Source organism: Lissotriton helveticus, chromosome 7, assembly GCF_964261635.1.
Source record: "Lissotriton helveticus chromosome 7, aLisHel1.1, whole genome shotgun sequence".
Lineage (NCBI taxonomy): Eukaryota > Metazoa > Chordata > Amphibia > Caudata > Salamandridae > Lissotriton > Lissotriton helveticus.
This window is the reverse complement of record NC_136068.1, coordinates 146,406,291-146,430,022: the sequence shown is the minus strand read 5'-3', so window position 1 is coordinate 146,430,022 and position 23,732 is coordinate 146,406,291. Positions and strand designations below refer to the sequence as shown.

At 50.3% G+C, this 23,732-nt stretch overlaps 1 protein-coding gene across 3 annotated transcripts in view; it reads right to left on the bottom strand.

Moving 5' to 3' along the window:
- The window catches only part of SYCP2 (synaptonemal complex protein 2), a 2,783,385-nt gene that overhangs the window by 2,369,901 nt on the left and 389,752 nt on the right, over window positions 1-23,732 (bottom strand). The window lies entirely within an intron of this gene.

Genomic DNA, 23,732 nt, shown 5'->3' with positions numbered 1-23,732 from the left:
TACACATACAAGTTCCCAGAACCAAGGTACGGAAAGGTAAATGGTGCCTTAAGGAAACTCTCTTGCACCGTAAAGGGGTCACACAACAAATCAACATGTGCATCACTGAATATTTAACTACAAATGACACAGCAGACATCTACTTGACAGCGCTATGGGGGGCATTGCAGGCGGTGGTACGCGGGGAACTAATTGCGGTAGCAGCAGCTGAAGCCCGGGAACGTCGAGACAAAAGGCAGACACTATCCGACCAAGTGCTTGAGCTCGAGCGGGTCCATAGCAGGACAGGGGCCCCCAGGATATGGCGCAAGCTTAAAGCAGTCAGGGCCCAACTGGCGAGCCTTGACCTGGACCGAGCAGAATACGCGGCACTATGCCTGCACCACACCTTTTACGTGGGCGGTGATAGAACAGGTCGCCTGCTAGCCAGCAAACTCAAAGCCAAGGTCCTGTGCTCGAAAATCACATCCATCCGGGATAGCAGCGGGCGGGAGCTACAAGATGACGAGCAGATTGCCGAAAAGTTTCGGGCATTTTATGCGTCACTATATGCGGAGGAGCCTGGCCGGGATGAAGGGAGAGCAGACTCTTATCTTCGGACGGCGGCCGTCACGGCCCTGAACGAGGCAACCGCGCGCTCTCTTGAGGCACCGATAAGAACGGACGAGGTAATTACTGCAATAGCGCCCCTTAAACCGCTCAAGTCGCCAGGACCGGACGGCTTCTCGGCGGGCTTCTATAAAACCTTTTGTCCTCTGATAGCCCCGATACTGAATAGACTATTTAACTCTTTCGAGGGCCCAGGCTCCATCCCGCGTGACATGCTAGAGGCCGACGTAATCGTCCTGCCGAAACCAGGGAAAGACAAGTCCAATTGTGCAGCCTATAGGCCCATATCACTGCTCAACCTAGACCTTAAGCTATTTACCGGCATATTGCCACGAGACTGGGCCCGTGCCTTCCAGGCATCATTGAACCTGATCAAGCGGGATTTATTCCCAATAGACAGTGTGCGGACAACACGAAACGGCTGCTGCATGTCATAGACAAGACCCACTTCAATGATTCAGACGCTGCCCTCGTATCGGTCGACGCGTAAAAAGCGTTTGACAAGGTCTATTGGGGGTACCTGGATGCCACCCTGGCGCGCTTCGGGGTGGGAGAACACTTCCGTACCTGGGTCACTAGTTGTTACGCTGCCCCACAAGCGGTCATTAGGGTTAATGGGGTGTGCTCCAAACCATTTGACATCCAAAGAGGGACCAGACAGGGGTGCCCCCTCTCCCCGTTGCTCTTCGCTCTCTACATCGAACCGTTCGCACAAAAAGCCAGGGACAACCCAGCGATTGCCGGAGTCAAGTTTGGGGGGGAAGCACAGACCATAAGCTTCTACGCTGATGATATCCTCGCAGCACTGGAGGAGATGTTCGGGAGAGTATCGGAATTTAAAATAAACATCGGAAAGTCTCTGATACTACCGCTTGGGCGTAAAGCCCGGGTGTCTAACAGACTGCCCCACAACCTAGGGGGGCTCTCCTCCAGCATGTCGGTGCCCTATTTGGGCATATCCCTAACACCTAGTATGGCACAAACAGTGGAACAGAACTATTCAGCCCTTCTTAGTCAACTGCTGGGAGACCTAACAAGATGGCGCCAGCACTCGCTCTCCTGGTTGGGGCGTGTGGCGGCGATCAAAATGTCTCTACTGCCGAGGGTCCTGTATTTATTCCAGACACTGCCAGTCACACCTCCAATAGGTCTGCTGACAAAACTTCAGGATGCCATCCGACAATTCGTCTGGGCTGGCAAGAGACCGCGGCTACGTAGGGACCTCACTGGACACGCCACATCGGTGGGCGGACTGGGAGTTCCAGACCTCCAGAGATATTTTCAAGCGGCACAACTCAGATATCTCTTAGAATGGCACCGCCCCGAATCTGAAAAGAGGTGGCTGTTCCAAGACCGTGCAATGGCCCAAATGCCACTGTGGCGGATCCCTTTCCTGAGGCGTCAGGATCGGCCCGCATACATGAAGAAATCACCTATCATACGCACTATTTTGCAGGTGTGGGACAAGGTGGCGGTGACTAGGGGACTCACTACTTTTCCATCGCCGCTGACACCCCTATTCGACAACCCAGCCTTTGAGCCGGGTATGGTTTAGGGATCCTTCCCTCACTGGAGGGCATCGGACTGTAGGTTGGCTGGTCACCTTTTCGATCTAGAAGGCTTTATGCCGATGCAATCCCTACAGGACGCCTACGCGCTTCCGCGGATTCCGTGCTTCCAATACTTTCAAATTTGTCACTGGCTCACAAGCAGGACATGTTACCACAGGTCAGTAGGCACCTTACTCCGTTTGAAAAATGGCTCCACACCAAGAAGACAGATAAACAAGCGATACCAGAATTATACAAAATGCTTTGCCCGCCACTCCCCTCTTCACGCTCAGAGGGTCAGAAAAGATGGGAGCGAGAATTAGGACGATCCCTCACTGACAGGGAGTGGCAAGACATATATTACAGGGCACACCACACCACTAGGAATGTGGCTAGCAAGGAATCAGCAGTCAAGATTGCTTACTATTGGCAATTGACACTGGCACGGCTTCACCAAAGTAACCTGCGTCGCGACCCTCTGTGTTGGAGGGGATGCGGACAACTAGGCACTCTGAACCACATACTGTGGGACTGCACAGAGGTGCAAGAATTCTGGGATCAAGTACGTCGGGATATAGACAAATACTTTGAAACGGAAATCCCTCGTTTCCCGGCCTACACATTACTGGGATTATCCAACAAAATCACCTTCCCACTCAAATCACTCAGAGGCAAACAAATGGGTCTGGCAATGGGGGCGGCGACACAACACGTCCTATCGTTATGGGGCTCCACACGGAAACCCACACACACTGGGTGGCTTCAAAGGCTTTGGTACACGATGGGTATGGAAAGGATACAGGCCTCCCTCACCCAGACACAAGACACGTTCCTCGATACTTGGCAACGCCTAGTAGATCTCCAATCCGATGAATTCAACGAGCTCACCTGCCCAAAATACCTCAAGGTTCTTCGACTGGCTGACGAGTTCCGGAGAACCACTGACACATCAGTCTAGAATTTCAGGTTCGATAACTGGCATACTGATCATCAGCATAGTGACCACACCGGAGGGGGATCCAGGGTAAGGGGAGGGAGGGACTGGGGGGAGGGGGGACTGTTTAGTTGGGGTTGTTTGGGGCATGGTCGTTCAGCACAAAGCCCACGCCCACCCACATGGACACATTTTCCTACCCCAGCGGCTCCATGACCACCCTGGGGGTGGGGGGGTGCGGGTCAAAAGAGGGGCGTGTTCCCCGAGATTTACATTGCCTGATCTGTGCTGTGTTTGTTATTTCTTGAAATGCAATAAACATGATTTAAACCAAAATACATTTAACATGTAACACAAGAGCGATTGCTTACCTATCAGAACAATAGTTCTAGATAGGACGCAAAGAAAATGAGGAAACATGAAAAAATAAAAAAAATAAAAACATAAAAAGAAACCAGGTCCTGGGGAGAGAAACTTAAATGATAATTCATCAACAAATCTTTAAGCAGTACGAGGGAAACTTATAACAAAATTTGCCCTTTCTTATTAGATAACATTCTGTTTTATAATCCAGTTATTCATGGGGGCCCAGATTGCCTTCCCCCGCTTTTTGACTTTGTGGCCTTTACAATTATAGAGGGTTTTTTCCAGATGGTAAATTGCCAACAGGCGACCCAGCCAAGCTTGAAATTGAGGGGGATCTGCGTCTTTCCAATGCGTGGCAATAAGGAGACGCATTACGCCTATTGAGACAAAGACAAACTTGTCCTTGTGCCGGTCACCTTGCGCCTTTTCATCACATCCTAACAACATTAAGGTTGGGGTTATATTGATGTTTGCGCTGATTAAGGATGACAGAAATTCCTCTATCTGCTTAATCACTGGGCCCAGTTTCTCGCAGCCATAGAACATATGCACTATATCTGCTGGTCATTGATCACAACTTGGGCATTTATCGTCATCTCTATCCCCCTAACGATGTAATTTCGCAGGGGTGAAATAAAGTTCGTACATTGTGTAACAGTGCTGAGTTTTCAAGTTATCTGCGAGAAACGTCCTTTTGGCCAGAGCTAGTGAGTTAAACACATCAGCATCGGTGTCTCCTATTTTAGTTACCCATTTGCTTTCTACTGCCTCGAGGTCGTCTGGAAGGGTATCTATCAAGATCTTATAAAAGTTTAAAATTTTTGCTAACGGAAAAAGTATAGTTTCTATTAACAAGTTCTTTCCTAAAGAGATTCTTTCTTTATTGATCTTATTCAAAAAGCAGGTGATCTGTCTATATTTAAGGTATGTTCCAGCCACAATGCCAAATCTTTGCTGCATCTCTAAAAATGACAGCTGTTGTTCATTAAAGTAGATATCTCCTAGCCTCAAAATGCCTTTTTCCTCCCACTGCTTGGCCAGATTATCATACATAAATGCAGGAAAGAGAGGGGATCGCCACAATGGCGTATATCTAATATAGTTCGATATCCTCATAAGCTCTATCATTCTTTTCCATGTACACCAGACTGCAATTATAATCTTAAACTAGGCTCAGGTTGGCGTAGGAGTACTCCTTGTGCATTCCTGCCTATTGCCAGCTCATAGATCGAGGGGGGTTCTATATTCATAGCCTGCTGGTTGTTGCCCACCCCAGGTATGATCGTTATGGCCATTTGTGTAGGAAAGTTGCATAGTAATAAAATCTGAGATTAGGGACGGATTATCCACCACGATCTTGAGGTAGTGCTAAAAGCGTAAGGGAGTGCCGAATTTTTGAGTATTTCAAGACAAAATTACTAAAAATGGCATCTACTTTTTTTAAGCATGAATCTTCTATTACTAATGGAATTGATCTAAACAAATAGAGGACCTTTGGGAGCATGACCATCTTAAGAATATTACATCTGCCTATAAGAGTTAAGTGTAATCTATCTAGGTTACGTAAATCTGTGCTAATCTTGTCTATCATAGGAGTCATATTTATATTCCAGATTTCTTCTGGCTTGCTGCTGATTTTAATACCTAATTAGGTTACTTCATCTAGCCTTCGTGAATCATTACACGGGGTGGTAGTTACATAGGATCTGGGTTTTCCCTGCGTTTAATAGATAGCCAGACTTACGACCATATTCATGAGCTATGTTCTGAATTCGACTAATTGCATTTACCGGATCAGTGGTGACTACTGCCAAGTCATCGGCGTAAGCAATGATCTTTGTTTCTGATCCATTCCTCCTAACTGGCGTAATTGCTTGATCTTGTAATATTTGTTCTATAAAGATGTCAATGTACAAGGCAAATAGAATTGGGAAACAGTGGCAGCCTTGCCTTGTCCCTCTTGCGATATCTATCGATTTTGATTCCTGCCCCATGATGTTTAACCTGGCGTAAGGCCTGTGGTACATTGCTTTAATTGCTGTTATGCAGCCAGACCCAAATCCTCTGTGTATCATGGCTGTCCATAAATATTGCCATGAAACGCAATCAAATGCCTTTTTGGCATCCAGGAGGATCATAGCCAGCCCTTCACTCACGGTCTCAGTTATGTCAAACAGAGCAATAGCACGTCTGATATGGTCCGTAGTGCTTCTTGATGGTATGAAGCTGTGCTGCCATAGTGAAACGAGGTCGGCTATGATCCCCCTAGTCGTAACGCAAACATTTTTTAATAAAGCTTGGCGTCTGCGTTCATCAAGGATATGGGCCTGTATGAAGCAGGGGTGTCATCTGGTTTCCCTTTTTTCAAAAACACCACTATATCTGCTCCCTTCCAGGAATCTGGGGGTATCCCACTATGTGGTATACCAAGATACAGATCTAGGAGTATCAGGGTTATTTCGTCTTGAATTGACTTATATAACTCGAGTGGGATCCGATCAGGCCCTGTCGCTTTCCCTGAGGCCATTGATTTCAGGGCTGCTAGAACCTCCTCCCTCGTAGATTATTTTTCCAGCTCTTGCCGCTGTGCTTCACTGAGCTTACGACAATTGCCTAAAGCACAAGTTACTTACTTTCGGGTACGATATATCTGTAAGAAACAGTAGTTAGTGTTAGATTCCTTACCTTAGAATAACCGCAGGGGTCAGACTGGATCCGGAAAGTTTTGCGTAGCACAACCCCTGCGCGTCGGTAGGCGTCGTCTGCGACTCCACGTCCGTCGTCGGCGTCGTTGGCGCCGGGATGACGTCGGAGTACTTAGACGCCTCCCTCGCGCACTGACGTCAGTTCTTATACACAGCTTTTCCGCACCAGAAACCCAGAGACATGATAAAAACCGACAATGGAGCCATGAAACTAGGGCCCTAAAAGGGAAGAACCTCAACCCTAGATATCGGTTCGCAGAACGGGGAGGATGGGTGGGGAGGTAAGGAATCTAACACTAACTACTGTTTCTTACAGATATATCGTTACCGAAGGTAAGTAACTTGTGCATCTGAAAGAAACAGGTTAGTGTTCGATTCCTTACCTTAGAAAAGATACCCGAGCAATACCAACCCCGGTGGTGGGTCTGCAAACCAATGATCACACCAGAAAGTCCTGGAGAACAGAACGGCCGAAAAAGCCATCTCTCCGGACTTGGCTGTCCAGGTAGTAGTGTCTAGCGAACGTGTGCAGCAAGGTCCACGTAGCTGCCTGACAGATGTCCTGCAAGGGGACTCCCCGACGCAGGGCAGTAGTAGCCACCGTGGCCCGAGTGGAGTAGGCACGCAGCCCCACCGGAGGCTCCTTTTTAGCCAGTGAATAACAAGCCTTTATGCACAAAACGACGCATCAAGAAATGGTTCGTTTGTGCACCGCCCATCCCTTCTTAGCACCCACGTAACCAACAAAGAGCTGGTCGTCCTCCGGGAACTGGAGTGTGCGGTCCAGATAGAATGAGAGCGCACGTTTTGGGTCCAGACGGTGAAGCCTCTCTTACTCTTTTGAGGGATGCGGAGGCGGAAAGAAGGTGGGCAAGGTGATGGACTGCCCAATGTGGAATGCTGTGACAACCTTGGGCAGGAAAGAGGGACGTGTTCTCAAGACAACTTTGTCCGGATGGACAGAGAGGAAAGGAGGTTTAGAAGAAAGAGCCTGGAGCTCACTCACTCTCCTGGCAGAGATGATGGCAACCAGGAATGCAGTCTTAAGAGTAAGAAGACAAAGAGGACAATTGTGAAGTGGCTCAAAGGGAGCGCACATCAGATAAGTCAGAACAAGATTCAAGTCCCACTGAGGCATCACGAAAGGAACAGGAGGAAACATGTGAGAGATGCCCTTCAAGAATCTATTTACAACAGGGGACTTGAAAAGAGAAGGCTGATCAGAAAGCCTTAAGAAGGCTGAAATGGCAGAGAGGTAGCCTTTGATAATGTCCAGAGCAGAGCCCTGCTGGGCAAGAGAAAGAAGAAAGAGGAGAACCTCTGAAAGGGGGGCAGAAAGTGGATTCACAGCCTTGCTGTGCACCATGCCACAAATGTGTTCCACCTGCAGGCGTATACCGTTTTTGTGGAGGGACGCCTGGCTGCCAGTGACAATGACATCACATACTTCAGGAGGCAAGTCAAATGTTCTCAACTGCCGCAGCTCAATCTCCACGCATGGAGGTGAAGGCTGGACAGGTTTGGGTTGAGGACCGTCGCCTGCTGCTGCGACAGAAGGTCCTCTTGAAGAGGTAGACGAATCGGGGGATCGACTGACATGCTGAGTAGCTCAGGATACCAGTATCTTCGTGCCCAGTCCGGAGCCACAAGGATGACTTGGGCACGGTCGCGCCTGATCTTTTTCAGCACTCTGGGCAGAAGTGGTATAGGTGGAAAGGCGTACAACAGACTGCAGCTCCACTCGCGATGAAAAGCGCCTCCGAGCGAGTGCCGCCTTGGAAATTCCAACGCGCAGAACTGATGACATTGCGCGTTTTCTTCTGTGGCGAATAGATCTAACCAAGGCTCTCCCCACTGCCGAAATAGACCTTGCGCCACGTCCGAGTTCAGACGCCATTCGTGATCCATCATGCACCGACGGCTGAGTTTGTCCGCCCTGGCGTTCGGGGACCTGCCAGGTGTTAAACCACCAGGGAGACGCCCTGGTGTTCCAGCCATTGCCAGAGGCGCAGAGCCTCCTGACAAAGGGTCCACGACCCCACTCCGCCCTGTTTGTTGCAGTACCACATGGCGGTGGTGTTGTCCGTGAACACCTGCACTACACTTCCCCGGACAGAGGGAAGGAATGCCTTCAGTGCAAGACGGATCTCCCGCAGATCCAGAAGGTTGGTGTGGAGCCGGGACTCCGCCAGAGACCAGAGGACTCTGATCTCCCTCTCTCCCATGTGGCCCCCCAAACTCAGGAGGGACGCATTCTTCACAACTACGTGCTCCGGTTGGGGTAGGGAGAGGGATCTGCCGCTGACCCAAACGCGGTCTGTGAGCCACCACTGCAACTGTCTCGCGGTGCCCTCCGAGATCAGGACGTGGTCGGACAGGTTGCCCTGATGCTGGGCCCACTGAAACTTCAGGTTCCACTGCAGAGCCCGCATCCGCCACCTTGCGTGATGCACCAGAAGGATGCAGGATGCCATGAGCCCCAGAAGCCGCAGCATCAACCTGACCGAGACTCGGGATAAAGGCTGAAAGCTCGGAATCAGAGCCTGAACATCCCGAACCCGCTGTTCGGGGGGATGAACCCGAAACTGCGCCGAATCCAGAACTGCTCCGATGAAGAGTAGCTTCTGAGAGGGGCACAAGTGTGACTTCGGCACATTGATGGAGAACCCCAGCAAGTGTAGGAGGTCGGCCGTAGTCTAGAGGTGGCTGACGACTGACTGGGGCGAGCCCGCCTTCAACAACCAGTCGTTGAGGTAGAGGAAGACCGACACCCCTAATCTGCGCAGATGAGCTGCGACCACCGCCATCACTTTCGTGAACACCCGTGGGGCGCTGGTAAGGCCAAAGGGGAGCACGGTAAACTGAAAGTGCTCATGGCCTACCGTGAACCGCAGGTAACGTCTGTGGGGTGGCAGGACGGGGATGTGAAAATATACGTCCTGCATGTCCAACGCTTCCATCCAGTCTTTGGGGGTCTAGGGCAGCTAAGACCTGAGCCAAAGTCAGCATCTTGAACTTCTCCTTCCGGAGGAAGCCGTTGATGTTCCGCAGGTCCAAGATAGAGCGTAGGCCCCCTCTGCCCTTCTTGGGAACCAGAAAGTAGTGAGAATAGCAACCACACCCTACTTCTGGCCCAGGAACGCGCTTGATGGCCCCCTTGGCCAAGAGGGCCGATACTTCCTCTTGCAGAAGTTGCAAGTGATCCCCCGACACACGCTGGTACTGCAGTGGCATGGCTGGAGTGGTCGCCTCGAAGGGGAGGGAGTAACCCCTTCGGACGATTTGCAGCACCCACCTGTCCGATGTGATGGTGCGCCAGTGGCGGAGGTGATGGCGAACCCTGCCCCCCACTGGTGTCAAATGGGCCTGAAAGCTCGGACTAGGAAGGCTTTGAGGCAGATGCTCGGGGTGGATGTGGACTGGCCTCGCCGTTGTCCCCTGGCACCGCCACGGCGGTTACCACGTCCGCCACCGCGCTGGATGGTAGTCCGCGGCCCGTGGCTGGCAGGACGTGAGGGGGCGCCCCTTCCTTTGCCATGAAAGGAGCGAAAGGCAGAAGTTTGCTGGCCCGACAGGCCCAAGGACTTGGCCGTAGCCCTGGAGTCCTTGAAACGCTCAAGAGCACTGTCTGCTTTGCCGCCAAAGAGGCGGCTGCCATCGAACGGCATGTCCATGAGCGTATTCTGGACATCAGCCGAGAAGTTGGCGGACCTCAGCCAAGCGTGGCGGCAAACCGCCACCGTCGTGGAAATCGCCCAGGCCAGCGAATCCGTGGTATCCAGCCCACATCGAACGGAGTACCGTGCTGCGTCTCGTCCTTCCGCACGGGCTTGAGCGAGCTTCACCCGGGTCTCCTCCGGGCACTCCGGCAGCACAGCCGCAACCGCGTCCCACAGAGAGTGGTTGTAACGCCCCAAAAGGCAAGCGGTGTTGACCGACCGCAACCCCAAACTAAGAGAGGAGAACAGTTTCTTGCCAAACTGTTCATACCTCTTGGATTCCCGATCTGGATGCGCAGTCGGGAATGTGGACTGGGAATTAGAGGCCTGGATAACCAGGCTCTCGTGAGTGGGGTGGGTGGACAGGACGCTCGGGTCCCCCAGAGCTGGGCGTTGGCGCCTGGTGACGTTCCTATCTACAGGGAGACCTGTAGCGGGCCTGGACCAGGTGCCCAACAGGATGTCCGTAAGAGCCTCATTAAACGGCAGTAGAGGCTCCAAAGAGCTTGCTTGCGGTTTAAGGACCTCATTGAGGATGTTAGTTCTCACTGTCGCAACGGGGAGCTCAAGAGCCACGGCCTTGGCCGCCCTCGTCAGCACCACACTGTAAGCAGCCCCCTCCTCCGTAGCCATAGTAGGAGGGGAGACAAAGCCAGTGTCGGGCGAAGTGTCCAGACCACTGGCTTCCCCTAGCTCATCTGCCCAGTCCTGAAATGACTGGCACTCCCGTGCCAGAGGGTCCTCAGACCCCTCCCAGTCTCCCTCACCCTCCATCTCCTGAAATTCAGGTTCAAAGGATGGGGCCGGATCACAGAAGAATTGCTCCTCTGCCGGCGCCGAATGCAGCGCCGGTCCGACGGCGGATCCGGACCGAGGGAGGGACGGTGCCGGGGGCGACACCCTTGGGGTCGACGCCGGCGGGGTCGTAAGGTGGACTAGCGGCGACCCGGATCTGGACCCGGATCCAGTGGGGCCCTGCGGCGCCGGGACCAAAGTCGCAGACGGTGTCAGGGCTGAAGCACCCGGCGGCGGCGGGCCATGAGGAAGGCATCGATCTCCTCCGGCATCACGTTCAGCCCAGGGACCGGTGGGTATGGAGCTGTCCGCGACGCCTGCGGCTCTGGCGAGCCGCGTGGGCGGTGTCGCCCGAACCCCCGGCCGCATCGCGCGAGCGTCGGGGGGAGTCGGAAGAGCGATGTCACCTCTTCGACTTCTTGTGCCTCTTACCTGAGGACTTGGAGCCCGACCAATGGTGACAACTTGCCGAGCTTCGACGACTGTGGCCCCGCGACCGTTCCCTCGACCCCCTCCTCGACCGGGACTGTGAGCGGTGCGGGGCCGACTGCCGGAGCTCGAGACGCTTATGGGACCGCTCCAGCTCCCTTCGCAGCAGCGGTCGGTGCAGGTAAGCGCGGTGGGGTGGGGGTATGTCAACAGACGATGAATGGGATCTATTTATTTTTTACATTTTTCCTATGCCGTCCCCTTTTGACATCTCCCCATGTCCCGCCCCATCACGCTTACCTGCACCAACCGCCGCTGCGCCTTAATGAGAGTCTGATATTTCCAAAGGATATATGAGCGCTGCTCCTCTAAAGGACACATCTTTGCCTGAATGGTGTCGATGGAAGCTCCTAAGTAAGGTAAAGTCTGGACTGGTGTGGACGTAGACTTGTTGAGGTTCACGCAAAGACCCAGCTGATGAAGAAGATTGCAAGTCCAATTGAAATGTAGTTGGGCTTCTTGGGAAGTTGACGCCTATATGAGCCAGTCTTCCAGATATAGGTAGACGAAGATCTGGTGTTTTCGTAGATGGGCTGCCACCACAGCCATCACTTGGAGAATGTTCTGGGTGCTGACTTGAGGCCAAAAGGAAGTACTGTGCACTGGTAATGGTCGAGTCCCTCGACGAACCTTAAAAACTTTAGATGCCTCTTGGCAATAGGAATGTGAAAGTGTGCATCATGAATATAGATAGAGCATAGTCAATCTCCCTGCTACAACAGGGGGTAGATTTGATGTAAAGCCAGCATCCGGAACGGCTGCCGCCGGATCCATTTGTTGGCAATTTTGAGATTGAGAATGGGTCTGAATTCGTGTTAGTCCTTCTTTGTCACCAGGAAGTATCTGGAGTAAATACCCTGCCCTCATTGTCTGTGGGGAATGGTTCATACCACATTTTTCTGCAAAAGGGAGTTGACCTCTGGCTTAAGCAAGATGAGATGGCTTTGATGGAATGGATAGAGGCGGGATGGTAAACCAGAGACAATATCAATTGTGTACAATATTCAGAACCCAGGCATCTTTTGTGATGCAGTGCCACTCCGTTTGAACCCTTTGTCGGTAGAACTGACGTTGATAAGGTTGGAAGGATTTCCAGTGATCTTCTAGTTTTTAAAGTGTGCATTTCAGATTTAATTCTTGACATCTCGTCATCTGTGCGGCTTCCAAAAATCCTAGAGTCTTAGAATGGCAAGTTCTGAAAGCAATGTTGCACCTCCAGTTTGAGAGATGTCAATCGGAGCCAAGCATATCTTCTCAAAGTCACCCCGTGAGAGTAGGCATAAGCAGCTAGTAATGAAGAATCTGCTGCAGCGCTTATGATGATTTAAGACCACTGCGTCCTCATTGACAATTTCCAAGAAATCTTCTCTCTTGTCTCTGGGAAGATGTTCAATAAAATGCTGGATGAAATCCCACAGGGCAGGATCATATCTGCCCAAGAGAGCAGGACCGCTGACTGCCTTCATAGATGTGGCTGCTCAGTTGCTGACTTTGCGGCCTGCTGCGTCAAGTTTTCTGCTCTCTTTATCTGGAAGAGAAGATGTTAATAGAGTGGTGGAATTATATTTTTTACAGCCAAAATGACCTGAGTTGGATGAGGATCACAATAGAGAAATAGGGGGTCATGATCCGGAGGTCGGTACTTCTTTTGAAGTCTAGAAGGAGCAGACTTCACTATGGATGGGGTCAAAAAGAAACTCATGGCAGTTCGAGGAGGCGAGAAACCAGTGGAAGCAAAGGTCTTCAGGCTGAACTCTATATTGGTGCAGCGTTCTTAAAAGACCGAAGTTGAAGCAGTAGATACAGACATCGGTATGTTAAGCTCTGCCGCTACTTGTACAAGAATCTCATTGAAGGTCGTAATGTCATCCACTGGGGAGACAATAGGCGGGAGAGAGTCTGTTAAAGTTGGGGAATACCTTCCTATGGTAGTGCAGGAAGTATCAGTTGGGTGCCGACAAGAACATAACCTTGATCTGGTGAGGTGAGATCAATGGCGACGACGAGATAGTCATGAAGAAGAAGAAAGCCTAGAACGAAGGTGGCCATGACGAGAGTGGTGGCGCGATCAAGAACATGTTCTAGGCCTTGGAGGTGGTGGTATTGTAGATGCTGCAAGAGACGCTTTAGGAGGAGGTGTTACTGGTGGCGGAGACACTGTTGGTGGAGATAGTGGCAACGAAGGTGGCACTGACTGTGGCGGAGGCAATGAAGGCAGAAACAGAGATGGAGATGATGGCAGCTCAACAAGAGAGGGTGAGTATACTCTTACATACTGAGAATCTGGAGAGGAATATATAATATTCTTCTTTTTCCTTGTCTCCTGTGCTCTCCTCGACATTGAAAAACTCCTCAACATTGACGTAATCCAACGATTGGATGTCCGTGCAGACCTCGACATCTCACCACTACTCCTCAACAGTGAGAAGCTTCTCAACGTTGAACGCGGTTGGTGAGTAAGCGGCATATGCCCCTTCAACCTCGACTGGAATTGTCGCAATGATGTTTCCTCGACAGCAAGCCAACTCTTGACACCCAACAAGTCAGAGCCATAACTTCTGTCGACATCGACCGGGACCAATGTCTTTTCTGGCCAGAAAAACACTTCTTAGACCTTCCACGTCCTCCAGAGGTTGAGGAAAAATCCCTGGTGGAAGACTGACCTTCACTTTGTTTTGAGGTCCCACTTGTTTGCTGGTGGTGTCTCTCTTCAGTGCCCTGAAGGCATATCCTCTCTCATTTGCGCAAAGTTCAGCGCAAAAAGTTCTTGTAGATGTCACAGGTGTCAGGACGATGAGGTGAAGGCAGGCAGATGATACAGACTTTGTGGGAGTCTGTTTTGGCCTTTTTCCTGCCATATTTAGGGCACTTGTAAAATAAAAAGGCACTTTATTTGACAAAATGCCTCACTTTTTGGTAAAGCAAAAACACAGTAAAAATACAGGGAGAGATGAAAAACTTTGGGGCCGATTCACAGGACTTATTTACGTCAAAATCCTAAACTTACTACTTTTGGTATTCACAGATGGCATTTAGTAGTCTTAAATTTTTGTATTTTGTCATAAGTTAGGATTTTGTCATAAGTTAGGATTTTGTCCTAAATTAGGATTTTGTCCTAAATTAGGATTTTGTCTTAAATTAGGATTTTGTCTTAAATTAGGATTTTGTCTTAAATTGGAATTTTGTCTTAAGTTAGGATTTTGTCTTAAATTAGGATTTTGTCTTAAATTAGGATTTTGTCTTAAATTAGGATTTTGTCTTAAATTAGGATTTTGTCTTAAGTTAGGATTTTGTCTTAAATTAGGATTTTGTCTTAAGTTAGGATTTTGTCCTAAGTTAGGATTTTGTCTTAAGTTAGGATTTTGTCCATAGAGTAAAGGTGAAAGTTTGCAATATCTATGAAAATTGTAAGAGAACAAACTTATAAAAGGTCGAGCTCTATGCTCCAGGGTCCTGTCAGAAGGAGCCGGAGAAATTAACTGAAATAACTGCCACCTACTGTGCATGATGGGATACTGATGGTCTCTGGGTTCTTAAAGGCACAGCTTTTTTTTTAGCCATTTAATGACAGCATATGAGGCTACTCTGTCCTATGTCCTTTATGTCCATCATAAAAAAGGGTTTGTGAGGCAGATTTACACTGAGTGCAAATCCTTTCAAATTGTCCTTATTTACCTTACTCTGGCCCTTCTTTGTCTTCATGATGAACAATTTGGCTATTGTAGTCAAGGTACATAGGGTGCATAATCTGTCTCTTTCTTAAGTGTCTTGGAGGCCTTCCTGAAGAAAGGCGAAACTGCACACTTAAGAAGATATACTGAAGAACTTCTCTGTGGTCCCCGCACATTTACAGGACTATTCAGTGCTTATTACTATAAATCGAAATCCCCTAAGAGAGAAATCATGTTCTGTTACAGAATTGTAAGTGCAGATTTCTGGCATTGCTATATTTTCAGGAGTAACAAGTTTGCTTACTCCATGACAAAAAATGGAAACCTCGATTATGCAGAAAAAGGTACATACCTCTGACCATTGACCTCGAAAGTTGTCTGTCACAGCTTCATGTACTACTAAATTGCTTCAAGTTGTCAGGATGGAATCCACAGTATATTTAGCATAAGGAATGGTTTCTTACCTGTAATCCTGGTTCTCTCTCAAGGGAACCTCCATTTAAATAAGCACTGAATATTCTGCTCATGCACAGGGACCCCAGGACCGTTCTTTCATAGTTACATTTTCTACACCTTACTTCGGAAAGCCAAGAAGCCCATGTGTCAAGATAGAATTTGCAGCCTTAAAACAGGCTATATGTTGCACCGACATCGCCATAGCCATCCCAGAAGGCTACAAGATCACCCGCAGAGACCGCACTAACGGAGTCAGAGGAGGAATCCCCATCATCTACAAGAACAGCATCAGGGTCTCTACTAGCATTGACGACGCGCTCAGCACCGCCGAACACATGCACTTCCAGATCCACACAGACCCTAACTCCACCCTCAGAGGCACCCTCGTCTACCGACTCCCCAGTCCCCGTCCCCTGTTCAGCGACTCCATCGCCGGCTTCATCAGCACGCACGCCCTGACCTTCACCGACTACATCCTCCTCGGAGACCTGAACTTTCACCTTGAGAACAACAACAACTCCACAACCCTGATCGATAACCTCGCCAACCTCGGACTGAAGCAACTCGTCACAACGCCCACCCACTCCGCTGGCCACACGCTCGACCTAGTCTTCTCCTCATGCCTGCACGTTTCCATCAGCCACACCACCAAACTCCTCTGCACCGACCACCGCTGCATTGTATGGTTTCTAAGCCATATAAAAATACATACATAAATAACATTGACTATAAATACTCAACTGGTAGTTCTGAATATGCCTACCCCAATGTACCTAACCTAAGTCTAGTACGCGGGAAGTAGTAAGTATTGTGTAGCATAGGTTTAGTTGTTTTTTGCCAAGAATCTACCCAAGATTTCTCTAGGTTCTAATCAGCTCCATACCTTAGTTAGAATGAAGGAGGTCTGGTATCTCAGTCTTGGGACTCGATTTCCCAACACCCCGCAAGGGGAGCTTGGAAACACTGGAGCTGGATTTTCGGCGAGAGAAGGACAGCCTCTTGATCAGTGCGCCAGCTGGAGAGTCGGCTTCCTTCGGCACTTGCTGTAGCGAGCTGCCTCGGGCAAGTAGATAGTCAAACTGCTCCGAACCACTGTAGTTTGCCATAGCAAGTGAGCGTATATTTAAACCTTGAAGGTGTTTAGGAATGCCACAGTTTGCCGTAAAGTCGGGCATATGGACGTCAGGAAAGAACCCCTAGGGAATAGTTGTTCTTTGAAAAGTACAGGAGTTCTTGGACAAAACAATATTCAATGAAGGAAGTTCCCTAACTGCTTAACCGCATGCGCGCTAGCAGTTTTCCCGCTGCGCGCTGCGATTTAAAAAACCCGCGTTACGTGACGAGCTCAGCTCGTCATCCGCGTAGCGCAGGTTACGCCCATGACGAGCTGAGCTCGTCATGAGCGCCGAAGGGGTTAAGCCGATTTTCCAAGAAATCGTTGTAAGGTTTGGTACGGGTGGACGTAGCCAATCCTGTATTTGGGTCGCATGGACTATGCCTAAATAAGGGATTGATTTCTATGCCTATATAAGGGGAATGTGAATTGTACCTATATAAGGGCATGAATTGGGAGAATCACTCGGAGCTCTAAATGCCACACAACAAACTCATTTGTGACCTAATTGTGGTACACTGTAGAGACAAGAAGGTCCAAGAGAAATTGTCAACTTTAAAGAATCCTTCTCTTGACGAGACTGTTACCATTGTAAAGAGTATCAAACTGTATCAAAAAGCCTCGAAGGAGCTTAAACCTGATAAGAGTTTAGTGAATGCTATTAAGGAACATAAAGATATGAGTGAGAAGTCACAAACGGATAAGGTAAAATCTCACATTGAACAAAAAGGTAATAATTCTACATACACTAAAACAGAAAAAAGGGCTCTTATTCCGAAATTTCTGCACCAAGTGTGGCTTCCCGTCTCATTTCCCTAATTCAAGAGTGTGTCCGGCAAAAAATGCATCATGTCGGAAATGAGGGAAACAGAACATTTTGCTAAAGTGTGTGGTTTCTGGGGAAGTATCAATGGTGAATACTCTGAAGAATCTAAGAATGATTCCATGTCTGAAGTTGTAAGTTCTCTTACAGATTTAGTCGTTGTGGTAAAGGATGACTCAGAGGACTGTGTTGATCCTATAGTAGATGTCTTTGTAGATGGTAAGTGTTTGCAACTACTAGTGGATTCAGGGGCACGTATGACAATGATCACAGATGAGTTGTTTGAGAGTACGTGGGGGAATAAACCTCTCAATCCTCCTGATAGAAGTCCTATCTCTAATGAAGGGAGGAGAATTGAGTTGTCTGGGTTTTTTGTCACTTCTCTTGTTTTCAAAGACAGGTGCATCAAAGGGAAAGTTTATTTGGCCAAAGGGGACTTAACATTCTTGGTTGGTACCATCAGGGGTTGTTTGGTATGACTCTCAGACCTGGTGCGCGAGAATATGTTTCTCTTGTGAGTGAACAATCTGTAGGTAAGGATTTAGGACCAGATGTAGGTGGCCATTTACCGGCCGGTAACGGCCGATTTCGGCCGTTACCGACCGGTAATGAATATGCTACTTACCAGTATGCATCTGTTCTTGGCATGTAGGGCTGCTAACATTCATATCTGTAGCATAGATCGCCGCCTAGTGTTGGGTCCGGATGATTGCACATTGTTGTCCTGGAAGAGTCTTCGAAGTATCACGAGATAGGTGGCTCCTCCCCTGGACTACAGTGCGCATGGGCATCGACTCCATCCCCAGATTGTTTTTAGCCATTGTGGCAAAGATGGAGTTTAACAGTGAAAGTGATGGCCATGCTAGAGATAAAATGTAAGAAAAGTCTGCAGCCGCTACGGGCGCCGGGGAGGAGGGCGGGCGATATGAATGTTAGCAGCCCTACATGCCAAGAACAGATGCATACTGGTAAGTAGCATATTCAGTTCGAGGCATGTGGGCTGCTAAATTCATATCTGTAGCATAGAATACATAGCAGTCCCTCCATTAACGGCGCACGCCCGTGCCAGCTGCAGAAGTCTGAAAAAGTGTTTTAAGAACAGCCTGACCTACAGCTGCCTGCTGTTTGGAATGCACATCTACACAGTAATGTTTGGTAAACGTATGTGGTGTAGACCATGTGGCTGCCCTACAAATGTCTTCCAAAGGAATGTTACCCAGGAATGCCATGGAGGCCCCCAACTTGCGTGTGGAGTGTGCCCTGGAGGGGACCGTTAAAGTGCGCTTAGCCTTCTGATAGCAAATCTGAATACACTTAACGATCCACCTGGCTATTCCTGCGTTGGAAATGGGGTTGCCTTTGTGCTGGGCTGCGAAGGCAACAAAGAATTGCTGTGTCTTTCTAAAAGGTTGTGTTCTGTCAATGTAGTACATAAGCGCTCTTTTGACATCAAGCGTATGGAGCATCCTTTCTGCTACCGTTTCTGGGTTGGGAAAGAATGCGGGCAGTTCGATAGTTTGATTGACATGAAACTGCGACACCACCTTAGGGAGAAATTCGGGGTTAGTGCGCAGCACCACCCTGTTTGAATGAATTTGTATAAATGGCTCTTGGATGGTGAGCGCCTGTAGCTCACTAACACGTCTTAGAGACGTTATGGCAATGAGAAAAGCCACTTTCCATGTGAGGAACTGAAGCTCACATGAATGCAGAGGTTCAAATGGGGGACCCATCAATCTGGTGAGCACCACATTGAGGTTCCACACAGGAGCTGGCGGGGTCCTGGGAGGGATGACCCGCTTCAGCCCTTCCAGGAATGCTTTAATGGCAGGCACCCAGAAGATAGAGAGATGCTGCCTGTTTTGGAGATAAGCCGCTATGGCGGATAAGTGTATCCTAATGGAAGCGTATGCTAGATTGCATTTGTAAAGATGCAACAGATAGCAGATGATATTAGGAATGGAGGCATCGAGCGGGTTGATAGCGTGCTTGGTACAGTAGATGACAAACCGCTTCCATTTTGCTGCATAGCAAGCTCTGGTAGTGGGCTTCCTTGCCTCCCGGATGATGTCCATATATTCAGGGGGCAAATCAAGGTAGCCAAACTCTAAGACCTCAGGAGCCAGATCGCCAGATTGAGCTGCTGCGGATCCGGGTGCTGAATGTCGCCACGGTTCTGCGTCAAGAGCCGGGGTGTGAGGTGCAGTCTTTGATGCGGTACCACGGAGAGTATGAGGAACGTGGTGTACCACGGTTGTCGCGCCCACGTTGGAGCAACTAGGATGAGCGTCAGTGAGTGTTGCTTGAGCTTTCTTGCCACCAGCGGAATGAGAGGCGCTGGGGGAAAAGCGTACGCAAATCTGCCTGACCAGTTCATTCATATCGCATTGCCCTGCGATAGTGGGTGAGGGAACCTGGCGGCAAAGCTTTGGCATTTTGCGTTTTCCTCCATGGCAAACAGGTCTATCTCTGGATGACCCCACTGCTGGAAGTACGGGCGGAGTACTGATGGATGTAACTCCCACTCGTGCATCTGGTGGCTGTACCTGCTGAGCAGATCCGCCATCTGATTGTCCGTGCCCGGGAGGTGTTCTGCCATGAGGAAGATGTTCCTCTGAATGGCCCACTTCCACATGCTCTGAGCCAGATGAGACAACTGTGGAGAGTGCGTACCTCCCTGCTTTTGAATGTAGTAAATGGCTGTCATGTTGTCCGTCCGGATCAACACGACTTTGTTGCACAGATGTACTTTGAAGGACTTGAGTGCCATGAAGATTGCCATCAGCTCCAAGTAGTTGATGTGCATCTTCCTTTGTTGCGTTGTCCATAGTCCCTGCACCGTATAGTGGAGCACATGAGCCCCCCATCCCAGGAGAGACGCGTCCGTTGTTAGTGTAATCTGTGGCACAGGCTCCTGGAACGGTCGGCCCTTGCAAAGGTTGTGTGGATTCCACCAATGCAGAGAGCTGTATGCCCGACCCGTCACCAACACTAGGTCGTTTAGTTGTCCTTGAGCCTGAGTCCACTGATGCGCTAAGCATTCTTGGAGCGGACGCATATGGAGTCTCGCGTGCGGGACTATGAAGATGCAGGTGGCCATCATGCCTATCAACTGCATGAACACTCTCGCTGGGAGTGAGTGTTGTGGTCTGAACTTTTGGATCAGCGCCTGGATGTTGTCGATCCTCGCTGGGTTTGGCTGAGCTGTGGCAGCCAGAGTATTGATCGTCGCGCCTAAATACTGCCGCACATGGGCTGGCTGAAGGTGTGACTTCGGGTAGTTCAGTGTAAATCCTAGACTGTGAAGGAGGTGAATGGTGTGGGACATGTCTGCGGTGCACTGCTGGGCTGACTTTGCCTGCACGAGCCAGTCGTCCAGATAAGGGTAGACATGTATACTCTGTCTCCGAAGGTGTGCCGCCACTGTCGCCAGACATTTTGTGAACACTCTGGGAGCAGTGGTCCCTCCGAAGGGTAGTACCTTGAACTGGTAATGCCTGTTTTGGATGGTGAACCTGAGGTACTTTCTGTGGGAGGGGTGGAGTGGTATGTGAAAGTAAGCATCTTTGAGGTCCAAGGTAGCGAGGAAGTCTCCCTGTTGTAACAAGGGAAGAACCTGCTGCAGTGTCAACATGTGGAAGTGTTCTGAAAGAATGTACTGGTTTAAGGGGCGTAGGTCTAGAATCGGTCTGAGCGAGCCATCTTTTTTTGGGATTAAGAAGTACAGGGAATAAACCCCTGTGCCGTCCTCCTCCACCGGCACGAGCTCTATTGCGCCTTTTTGCAGCATCACTAGAACCTCCTGCTGCAATAAGTGCAAGTGCTCTGCTGACATAGGACGGTGTTTTGGGGGCATGGGTGGTGGGGTGGATGTCAGTTCTAAACAATAGCCGAACTGGATAAGTTTCCTGACCCACCTGTCTGTGGTGATGGACTTCCAGACGGGCAGGAACTGTTGGAGTCTCCCCCCCGACAGGTGTTGGATGGTCGGGGGCAGTGACAGGGAGTCACTGTTTGTTGGCGGCAGAGGAACGGGAACTGTTGTTGCCTCTGCCTCTACCCTTGGCACTGTTTCCTCTGTATCCTCCTCTGCCCTGCTTGCTGTAGGAGGATTTCGCACCACTTTTATTGAATGGCGTCTGCTGCGACATGTGCCCTCTGTTAACACCTCGATTGCCTGAGCGACGAAAAGTGTTCCCTCTAAATTGTTGTGACTGGAGAGCTCCCATGGACTTGGCAGTCTCGGTATCTTTTTTGATCTTCTCTAGGGTGGTGTCCACCTCTGGGCCAAACAACCTGTCTGGATTAACGGGTTGGTTGAGGATAGTAGTTTGTATCTCTGGCTTGAATCCCGAGATGCGGAGCCATGCCTGACGTCTCAGCATCACACTAGTGTTGATCGCTCTCGCTGCTGTGTCCGCAACATCTAGCGCACACTTTATAGCAGCGTTGGAGATGAGCTTCCCCTCCTGAATAAGCATTTCAGCTCCCTCTTTAAACTGGTCTGGGAGGTGTTGTAACAGCTGCTCTAGGGTGTCGTAGTGCGCCCTATCGTATCTGGCCAACAGAGCTTGCGTGTTTGAGATGCGCCATATGTTGGCCGCCTGAGCTGCTACCCGCTTCCCAGATGCCTCCAGCACTTTTGACTCTTTGTCTGGGGGAGGAGCTTCACCCGTCGTTTGGGAGTTTGCCCTCTTGCGGGCATTAGAGACCACCAAAGAGTCCAAAGGCAACTGGCCCCGTATGTAAGTGGGGTCGCCAGGTGCCGGTCTGTATTTCTTCTCAATGCTTGGGTTTACCACCCGGGATCTTGTGGGTTCCTTGAAAATGTCTGCCGCATGCTTAAGGACCCCTTTCAACATTTGGAGAGTCTTGACAGTTTTTTCAGCAGTAGAGAAAGTGTCAAAAAGGAAGTCCACTTCCACGGGGTCAGCATGCATCTCCACCTTATGGTTTGAAGCTGCCCTTTCGATTAAGGCATTAAATGCCGCAGAGTCCTCAGTGGGGGACGGCTTTACGTTATAGACCTGTGGATCCTGGACCGTCTGCTGGTCCCCTTGATCACCAGTATCCATCCATGATTCCTGCTGCTCATCAGGCTCTGTATGAGCAGGGAAGTTGTACTCCTCATCTTGGTCACCTCCATCCCCATCTGAGTATGTGGGTGAAGGTGTTGCACTCCGCCTATGCTGAGGAAGAATCTGCTCCACCAGAACTGGGGTGTCTGCTGCAGGATTTTTACGTTTCAGAGGAATGGTAAAGGACTGCAAAGGTTGTGAAGTAATCTTCCTCTTGTATAGCGTGAGTTTGCCGGTGTCGGCATCGATGAAATGCTCCGACCGTTCTTCAACCAAAGGTTGTCGAGGACCCACGGTCCCAGCCGGTGGAGTGGACGTCGACACTGTGTCCTTCGGCGCCATCTTAGGCGGCAACGTGTAGACGAGCGGTGCCGATGTGGTCTTCGGTGCGTCTGTTAGCTTCTGTGCGGAAGGAGTCTTCGGTTCCAATGCCGAAGCCTTGTCCTTAAGGCGCTTGAGGGAGTCCGAGACCTGCTTCGTAAAGGAAGCGGACGGTTTCGTCGATCCGACTGATGTCCGTGGTCCGCCCCCTGGGGAAGACCCGAGCGTGGCTGACTTGTGTTTGTCCGGTCGAGGAGCACTCGTGACTGGTGCGTTTCGATCACTGTCCACTACCGTAGACGCCGATGGCTTCAGATCGATCGGTTTTCCTTTAGGGGTCACGGCCCCAGACCTCGGCTCTGCGGCCTTCACCGACTTTGCGTCAACGGGCCCCTTGGTCTTCGGCGCGACAGACTTTCCCGATGCAGGCTCGGCAGTCGTCTTGGGCGTCGGCTTGTCTCCCTTGGAAGACTCCAACCCGATGGGCTTCTTCGAGCTTGGCTCCTTAACCACCTTCGGCACCTTAGCCTGGTCGGCAGCTTGCGCCTGTTTGGGGGCCCCCGAAGACGACGGCGTCGGCACCGGAGCGGACGTCTTCGGTTTCGATGTCGTGTCGGCCATCTTTGTTTTCACCGGTACCGAGGGTTTCGGTTTCGGTTTCAGTAAAGGCGGCTCCGCGGAGGTGTCCGTAGCCGAGCCGGAAGGCGGGGCCATGGATCGAGGTGTAAGGTCGTGGGTAAGGCCGCGTGGCGATCCCGTGACCTGAGCCTTTGTAAGAGTATGAACGGGGCATAGCTCTTCCTCCGAGCTATCTTCCATGGCCCCATATGCTTCGTCGTCGTCCCCTACCTTCTCGACGATTTCTTCAATGTCGGGACTGTGGTCGTCAGCTCCGTCTTCGGACTCGACCTCCACCGGGGTAGGGGAAATCTGCAGGTGACGCACTTGCTCGTCTTCCGCGGGGTCGTCAAAGATGTCCACCGGTGCTGGAGCCGATCGCTGGGCCTCAAGGCGCGCCACGCGTCGAAGCTTGATCGTCTTTTTCTATCGAAATCTGGAACAGGCCATACAGTTGGCCTCGTCGTGGTCCGGCGACAGGCAC